At 40.6% G+C, this 9,143-nt stretch overlaps 1 protein-coding gene across 1 annotated transcript in view; it reads left to right on the top strand.

The window, feature by feature from the left end:
* The window catches only part of CDCA8 (cell division cycle associated 8), a 176,662-nt gene that overhangs the window by 6,150 nt on the left and 161,369 nt on the right, over nt 1-9,143 (top strand). The window lies entirely within an intron of this gene.

Here is a 9,143-nt window from a genome sequence, read left to right as displayed (position 1 = left end):
TAGAAATGGAGGAGGAGGAACAAAGCTGAGGTCTGGAAGATGATTATTCTGTGTGTTTTCAGACACAGAAAACAAATTTATGATTACCAAAGGGAGCAGAGGGCAAGGAATAAACTAGGAGTCTAGGATTAATATACAGGCACTACTATATATAATATAAATAACCAATGAAGAACCTACTCTATAGCACTGGAAACTATACTCATTATATTGTAATAACTTATAATGGAAAAGATTTGTACACTTGAAAGTAATACAACATTGTGAATTAACAATACTTCAATAAAAAATTAAAATTAAAAAAATCCTACCTCTACCATTGATGAGGCTGTGCCACCTTGAGCAGGTAGCTAAATTTCACTTGTCTCAATTTCCTCATCTGTATAATGGAGGTAATAGTGCATACCTAACACAATGGCTGTAAGTCTAATGTTGTTATGGAAAGCTTGGCCTCTCCGGACACTAATGCCAAATCAAATCTTGGAGACAGAGTTTTGGGGGAAGTAGAAAAGGACAGCTCTATCACTTCGCCAGGCAAAGGGAGACACACTGGGCTTCTGTCTCAAAAAACTATGTGTTCCACCCTGGGAGGATGTGATGAAGGGTTTTATAACAATAATTCAAAACTGCTCTCTAATTGTGGTGCTAAGGCTTCTCCTCGTGGTGGCTCCTCTTGCTGCGGAGCACAGGCTCTAGAGAGTTCAAGTTTCAGTAGTTACTGCACGTGGGCTCAGTAGCTGTGGCTGCTGGGCTCTGGAACAGAGGCTCAGCAGAACACGGGCTTAGTTGTCCTGCAGCATGTGAAATCTTCATGGACCAGGGATCGAACCCATATCTCCTGCATGTTGAGCAGTTTGACATAGGTTGGTAAAGAATTTCCAGACACACAGCATTCCAGCAGGGAGCGAGTATATTAAGAACAAAGAGCAGAGATAAAGTAGGCACCGAGAGCGCAGTGGGCGAACCTCCTGACAGACCGGAAAGAGTTGACGGTTTTTGTGGGTTAATAGCCAATTTTTAGCCTCAAGCCAAAGAAAATGCCTGCTGGAAGGCTGGTGTTAGGTGATTGGTTGGGGTGCTATAGGGTGTTTGCTGAAGTGGGCATCTTTGCCTAATTGGGAGTCAGGAAGTCAGGGGGGCTTTTGGAAACAAAAGGGGCTCAGTTACAAAGGGGCTCAGTCAGCTTCAGAGGTGACCTTGGTTCTGCGCTCCGCTAATGTGGCCTTATGGGCAGGACTCAACACTGCATTGGCAGGCAGGTTCTTTATCACTGAGCCACCAGGGAAGCCTCTATTTATTTGTTTTTGGTGGCACTGGGTCTTTTGTTGCTGCAGAGGGTTTTCTCCAGTTGCAGTGAGTGGGAGCTACTCTCGAAGTACACAGACTTCTCATTGCAGTGGCTTCTCTTTGTTGCCAAGCACGGGCTTCATAGTTTGGGCTCACAGGCTCTAGAGCATGGGCTCAGTAGTTGTGGCACACGGGCTTAGTTGCTCTGCAGCAATGTTCAAATCCTTCATTGGGACTTTTTTAAACAGACAATCATTTTATCTGCAAATAGGGAAGTTTGTTTTCTTTTTTCCCTTTCCAATCTATGTGCTTTCTATTTCCTTTTCTTGTCTTACTGCGTTGGCTAGACTTTCAGTACTCTGTTGAATAAGAATGGCCAGAGCAGATATCCTTGACTTTTTCCTTAAGAGGAAGGTATTCAGTCTTATCAAGTTGAGGAAGTTCCCCTGTATTTCTGGTTTACTGATAGTTTTTTTTTTATCATAAATGGGTGCTGAGGTACTTTTCTGGTGGTCCAGTAGCTAAGAATCCACCTACCAATGCAGGGAACACAGGTTTGATCTCTGGTCCGGGATGATTCCGAAAAGACTCTTGCGAGTCCCTTGGACTGCTGCAAGGAGATCCAACCAGTCCATTCTGAAGGAGATTAGCCCTGGGATTTCTTTGGAAGGAATGATGCTCAAGCTGAAACTCCAGTACTTTGGCCACCTCATGTGAAGAGTTGACTCAATGGAAAAGACTCTAATGCTGGGAGGGATTGGAGGCAGGAGGAGGAGGGGACGACAGAGGATGAGATGGCTGGATGGCATCACTGACTCGATGGACGTGAGTCTGAGTGAACTCCGGGAGTTAGTGATGGACAGGGATGCCTGGCGTGCTGCGATTCATGGGGTCGCAAAGAGTCGGACACGACTGAGCGACTGAACTGAACTGAACTGAACTAAGCCCATGCCCCACAACTACTGAGCCTGCGTACTCTAGAACCTATGCCACACACAAGAGAAACCCTTGTTCCACAACAAAACAGCCCATGCGCAGCAATGAAAACCCAGGGCAGCCAAAGAATGGATGCTGAATTTTGTTACTCAAAAATAATTGACATGATTATATGATTTTTATTTATCTTTAGCTTCTTGATACAGTGGATTACTACATCAATATATTTTCAAATGTTAAATCAATTCACTTTCACATGTTGAACCAGCCTTACATATTGGAATAAACCCTGTGGCCATCTTGCATAATTCTTATTATGTACTGCTAGATTCAATTGGCTAATATTTTACTGAAGATTTTAGTAGCTAAGTTCATGGGATATTGGTCTGTAGCTTTTTGTTTTGTACTGTCCAGTCTGGTTTTCATATCAAAATAATAACGGCATTATAAATTGAAACAGTAATGGCATTATAAAGTGAGCTGAGAGGTATTCCCTACTTTTCTAATTTCTGGAGATTGTACAGAATGGTGCTAATTCCTCTTGTAATGATTGGTAGAATACTTCAATGAAACTATCACCAACTGGGCCTGGATGTTATTTTTTTTAAGTTTTTAATTACAAATTCAATTTTAAAAATAGTTATAGGATTATTCAGATGATCTATTTTATATCAGGTGAATTTTGGTATTTTATGGGTTTTGAGAATTGATCCATTTTCTCTAAGGTGTTAAATGTATGTGTTAATAAATAGTTGTTAAATAATTTCTTTTGACCTATATTCCAGTTCACTAATTCTCCCTGAAGCTTCTGTTAAAGGAGTTCATTGATGGATTTAGTTATTACATTTTTCATTTCTAAAAAGGTTCTAGTTGGTCTTTTGAATAACTCTCATTTCACTCATTGCCATTTCTTGTTCCCTGTGGGTATTTTTAAGTTTGTCATGTATTTCTTGGAAAATAGCAACCATGAACATTTTATATATATTACCTTGAGTTCAAGTATCTGAAGCCTTTGACAATCAGTTTATTTTATCCATTATTTCTGTTGGCAATAATCTTTACTTGTATACTTTAAAAAATAATTGGTTCTTTGCAGAATAAGACTGGAAATACTGGAGGGGAGATAAAATATTTCTTCCTCCAAAGACTAATTTCATTAATTTATTTATATCAGACATCTGGAGGCCCGAATAGTACAGGGTCATTTACTTTTCTTCTTTTTTTTCCTTTGTATTTAGTACAGGGTCATCTTAAGCCAAGTTCAAGACTTGAGGTTTTCTGAGCTCCCAGCCTGCAAATCCCTGGGAGGATTCAATTTCTGACCCACTCTTTTATTCTGAAAGATATAGCCCTTTGGTGTGCCAAGCTTTTTGTTGGAAAGATGTTCTATTAGATTCATTGTATGTGTGCTCTGGGTTTTGAGTTTTGTCCCATTCAATCCAGCATATTCGATATGCTAGAACCGAATATGGTTTGCCTTTATATTGGAAGTGGTTTCCAGGTATCTGTGCTCCATTTCTCTCTGGATTATTATCTTCACTTTGGGCTTGATAACTCTACTTGTCAGTTCCTGGATGCCTTAAGAAATTTTTTTTTAAGTTTTATTACTATTTATTCATTTTTAAAATTTTTATTTTTTTTTGTTTTTTTTTAAATTTTTGGCTGCACTGGGTCTTCGGCTGTGCACAGGATTTCTCTAGTTGTGAGTAGGGCATGCTCTCTACTTGCAGTTCATGGGCTTCTAATTGTGGTGGCTTCTCTCATTGCAGAGCACAGCCTGCAGAGCACTGACTCAGTAGTTATGTCCTCGGGCATGGTTGCCCCTTGGTACGTTGGATCTTCCCAGACCAGGGGCTGAACCTATGTCCCCTGCATTGGCCGGCGGATTCCTAACTGCTAGACTACAAGGGAAGCCCAAGAGATTTTTTAAATTTATCTTTTATTCAGAAATTTTAGCTGTTTTCAGCAGGAGGATTCATAAAAATAACTTCATTTCAGTTCAGTCGCTCAGTCATGTCCAACTCTTTGCGACCCCATGAACCGCAGCAGCACGCCAGGCCTCCCTGTCCATCACCAACTCCCAGAGTCCACCCAAACCCATGTCCATTGAGTGGGTGATGCCATCCAACCATCTCATCCTCTGTCGTCCCCTTTTCCTTCTGCCCTCAATCTTTCCCAGCATCAGGGTCTCTTCAAATGAGTCAGCTCTTCTCATCACGTGGCCAAAATATTGGAGTTTCAGCTTCAACATCAGTCCTTCCAATGAACACCCAGGACTGATCTCCTTTAGGATGGACCAGTTGGATCTCCTTGCAGTCCAAGGGACTCTCAAGAGTCTTCTCCAACACCACAGTTCAAAAGCATCAATTCTTTGGCAGTCATTAATAGAAGCCAGAAGTCTCAATCACCCTCTTTCCCCTACTGAACTTCAAGTGCTTCCAAAGCCTCATTGAACACCTTAGGCATTTCTGAGTGCTAGTCTCTGTCTAGAAATTGTTGGTGTTGTTCAGTCATGTCCGACACTTTCCATCCCCATGGACTGAAGCATGCCAGGCTTCCCTGTCCTTCACTATCTCCCGGAGTTTGCTCAAACTCATGCCCATTGAGTCAATGATGCCATCCAACCATCTCATCTTCTGTTGCCCCCTTCGCCTCCTGCCTTCAGTCTTTCCCCCAAGAGTCTTTTCCAATGAGTCAGCTCTTCACATCAAGTCTAGAAATTATTTTCCTGTTTTGGCATCTGAAAAATGTAATGATAATAGAAGCCCCACTCATAAGGTTATGTGGATGAAATGAATTAATGTATGTGCTTGTTGTGCACATGTTAAATGCTCCATCTAGTCAAAGCTCTGGTTTTTCCAGTAGTCATATATAGATGTGAGAGCTGGACTATAAAGAAGGCTGAGCACCGAAGTACTGATGCTTTCGAACTGTGGTGTTGGAGAAGACTCTTGAGAGTCCCTTGGACAGCAAGGAGATCAAACCAGTCAATCCGAAAGGAAATCAACCCTGAATATTCACTGGAGGGACTGATGCTGGAGCTGAAGCTTCAATACTTTGGCCACCTGATGCAAAGAGCCAGCTCACTGGAAAAGACCCTGATGCTGGGAAAGACTGAAGGCAGGAGAAGGCAGCAACAGAGGATAAGATGGTTGGATGGCATCATCGGCTCAATGGATTTGAACAAACTCCAGGAGATTGTGAAGGACAGGGAAGCTTGGCATGCTGCAGTCCATGGGGTAGCAAAGAGTTGGACACAACTGAGAGACTTAACAGCAACAACACACACACAAATATACACACACACACACACAAGTATATATATAATCTTTTTCAGATTATTTTCCCTTATAAGTTATTACAAAATATTGGAGTATAGTTCCCTGTGCTATACAGTAGGTCCCTGTTGGTTACCTATTTTATATGTGTGTGTACAATTGAATCACTGTGCTGTACACCTGAAACTAACATTGTAAATCAAATACACTTCAAATAAAAAATAAAAACAAATCCATCTTTTGTACAAGATGCACGGCACCTCCAAATTACTGCTCCATTTCTAATTCAGCTGTACACCAATTACTAGCATAGTAATTTTATGCAATCATTGATTGGATTAATTCACTTTAGTGTATAAGTGTGAAAGTGTTAGTTACTTAGTAGTGTCCAACTCTTTGTGACCCCATAGACTGTAGCCCACCAGGCTCCTCTATGCATGGAATTCTCCAGGCAAGAATACTACAGTGGGTAGCCGTTGCCTTCTCCATGGATTTTCCCAGTCCAGGAATCAAACCCGCGTTTCCTGCACCGCAGCCACCAGGGAAGCCCCAACTTTAGAGTAATATAAACAAATCAACTGTCTTTTAAAATTGTCTCCCACTTGATGAATATACTAGAAAGTTGACCCAGGAGGCTGAATGAAGCTTTAAATTCCAAACCTTTGATTTAAATCAAGTAGCCCTTTTACCTGATATAAACTCACACATCCAGGAAACTTGAGGGTCCAGAACCTTCTCTCACAAGTAGGCATAACTGGCGTGTTATGTGCATGTCACACTTAGATTCTGATTAATGTAGCATCATTTTATTCCTCTCATCAACTACTAATTTCCACAAATGGAAGGGTGTTAACAAATATAACCATGTGTGTTATACTAAAATAAACTAAAAATGGATTAAAGATCTAAACGTAAGACCAGAAACTATAAAACTCCTAGAGGAAAATATAGGCAAAACACTCTCCAACATAAATCACAGCAGGATCCTCTATGACCCACCTCCCAGAGTAATGGAAATAAAAGCAAAAATAAACAAATGGGACCTAATTAAACTTAAAAGCTTTTGCGCAACAAAGGAAACTCTAAGCAAGGTAAAAAGACAGCCTTCAGAATGGGAGAAAATAATAGCAAATGAAGCAACTGACAAAGAATTAATCTCAAAAATATACAAGCAGCTCCTGCAGTTCAATTCCAGAAAAATAAACAACCCAATCAAAAAATGGGCCAAAGAACTAAACAGACATTTCTCCAAAGAAGACATACAGATGGCTAACAAACACATGAAAAGATGCTCAACATCACTCATTATCAGAGAAATGCAAATCAAAACCACAATGAGGTACCATTTCACGCCAGTCAGAATGGCTACTATCCAAAAGTCTACAAGCAATAAATGCTGGAGAGGGTGCAGAGAAAAGGGAACCCTCTTACACTGTTGGTGGGAATGCAAACTAGTACAGCCACTATGGAGAACAGTGTGTAGATTCCTTAAAAAACTGGAAATAGAACTGCCATATGACCCACCAATCCCACTGCTGGGCATACACACCAAGGAAACCAGAATTGAAAGAGACACGTGTACCCCAATGTTCATCGCAGCACTTTACAATAGCCAGGACATGGAAGCAACCTAGATGTCCATCAGCAGATGAATGGATAAGAAAGCTGTGGTACATATATACACTGGAATATTACTCAGCCATTAAAAAGAATACATTTGAATCAGTGCTAATGAGGTGGATAAAACTGGAGCCTATTTTACAGAGTGAGGTAAGTCAGAAAGAAAAGCACCAATACAGTATATTAATCCATATATATGGAATTTAGAAAGATGGTAATGATGACCCTATATGCAAGACAGCAAAAGAGACACAGATGTAAAGAACAGACTTTTGGACTCTGTGGGAGAAGGCAAGGGTGGGATGATTTGACAGAATAGCATTGAAACATGTATATTATCATATGTGAAACAGATCGCCAGTCCGGGTTTGATGCATGAGACAGGGTGCTCAGGGCTAGTGCACTGGGATCACCCTGAGGGATGGGATGCAGAGGGAGGTGGGAGAGGGGTTCAGGATGGGGGACACATGTACACCCATGGCTGATTCATGTCAAAGTATGGCAAAAACCACTATAATATTGTAAAGTAATTAGCCTCCAATTAAAATAAATTAATTAAAAATAAGTAAATAAAATACTAAAAAAAACCATGTGTGTACCATATAAAATCATAATTATATATAAGAACATATATATAACTTCTAAGCCTTTAAAAACCAAGCCATACTGTGACACCTTAGTACAATAATACAAAAAAAATTTTTTTAATTTTTTAGATACACACGAATGTGTCACTGAATCACTTTGCTGTACACCTGAAACGATCACAACATTGTTAATCATCTATACTCCAAAATAAAGTAAAAAGTTAAAAAAAAATTTCCCAGTTATCTGAATTGATTACTGTTTTCCCTTATCATCAGGATACAATAAGAGTATTTAAAATTTAAATGCTTTTAAATAAGTAAAAAAGTATCTAAAAATACAATAAGAGAATTCCCTGGCAGTCCAATGGTTAGGACTCTGCCCTTCCAATGTAGGGGGCACAGGTTCTATCTCTGGTCAGGGAACTAAGATCCCCCATGCTGTGCTGCACGGTGGGGGGAAAAAGGTCTATCACTGGTTACACTTAATGAGCTATCCTTTATCAGCGGTCAGAAAGAGGAAACTAGAAGATGACTGGAATGAGGCCTCGATAGAACTATGAACCACAGAGGATTTGAGGGAGGGGCTCAGAAGCACAGAGCTGTTCTGCAGATGGCTCGATTTTGACAGCTATGACTTGCAGACAAGTCAGCCAAGGTGGAGAAAGGGTGGGGAGTAAAGCAATTGTAAACAGCTAAAATGAACATGAGTCTCTAAGCAATGAATTAATTCAAGACGAAAGCTTCAGAATTGGGACCTCCCTGGTGGTCCATCCTCCAGTGTGGGGGTGACGGTCCATCGCTGGTCGGGGAACTAAGATCCCACAATGCTACACCTCAGTTACTGAGCTCTCACTAGAAACCTGGCACTGCAGTGAAAATCCCATGTGCCAAAACTAAGACCCAGCCAAAACCAAGTTGTGTGTGTGTTTTTTTTTTTTTAAAGAAACCTTTAGGATTAACTCATTCTACTTGGTGATACCTGGCCTGGCCTCAGAGATGAGTAGTTTTTGTCTTTGACTCTCTTAAAAAAACATAAGTGTGGGTGGGAAACACTGTCCCATACATTTGGCATGAAAAATCTCTTAATCCAGGAAGCAAAAGTTAACTATGTAACTGGCACCTCTAGTTGAAAAATATAGGAAAAGTGATCATCTATCAGTGTCCACCAGGATGGTGCATGAAGTCAAGCCAAAAGCTGCCAGGAAGCAGGAGTAGCTGCATAAACTCAACAAGGAGGCCCTGGAATGAGATGCCAGGTAAGTACCTAATTCCAGGAAGAGAAAACCATTCTTCTGGATCAAGAGAAAAATTCATCCAAACATAACCTTTTAGACATGCACGTATTTAATATGCACATCCACGGGCCAAATTAGAGCACTTTGGGTGAGGATGCTAATTGCTCTTACATTGTTTCTTCCCTCAGGTAAGCTTCTAC

This window comes from Bubalus kerabau, chromosome 6 (genome assembly GCF_029407905.1).
Source record: "Bubalus kerabau isolate K-KA32 ecotype Philippines breed swamp buffalo chromosome 6, PCC_UOA_SB_1v2, whole genome shotgun sequence".
NCBI lineage: Eukaryota > Metazoa > Chordata > Mammalia > Artiodactyla > Bovidae > Bubalus > Bubalus kerabau.
This window is presented reverse-complemented; position numbering and strand designations above follow the sequence as displayed.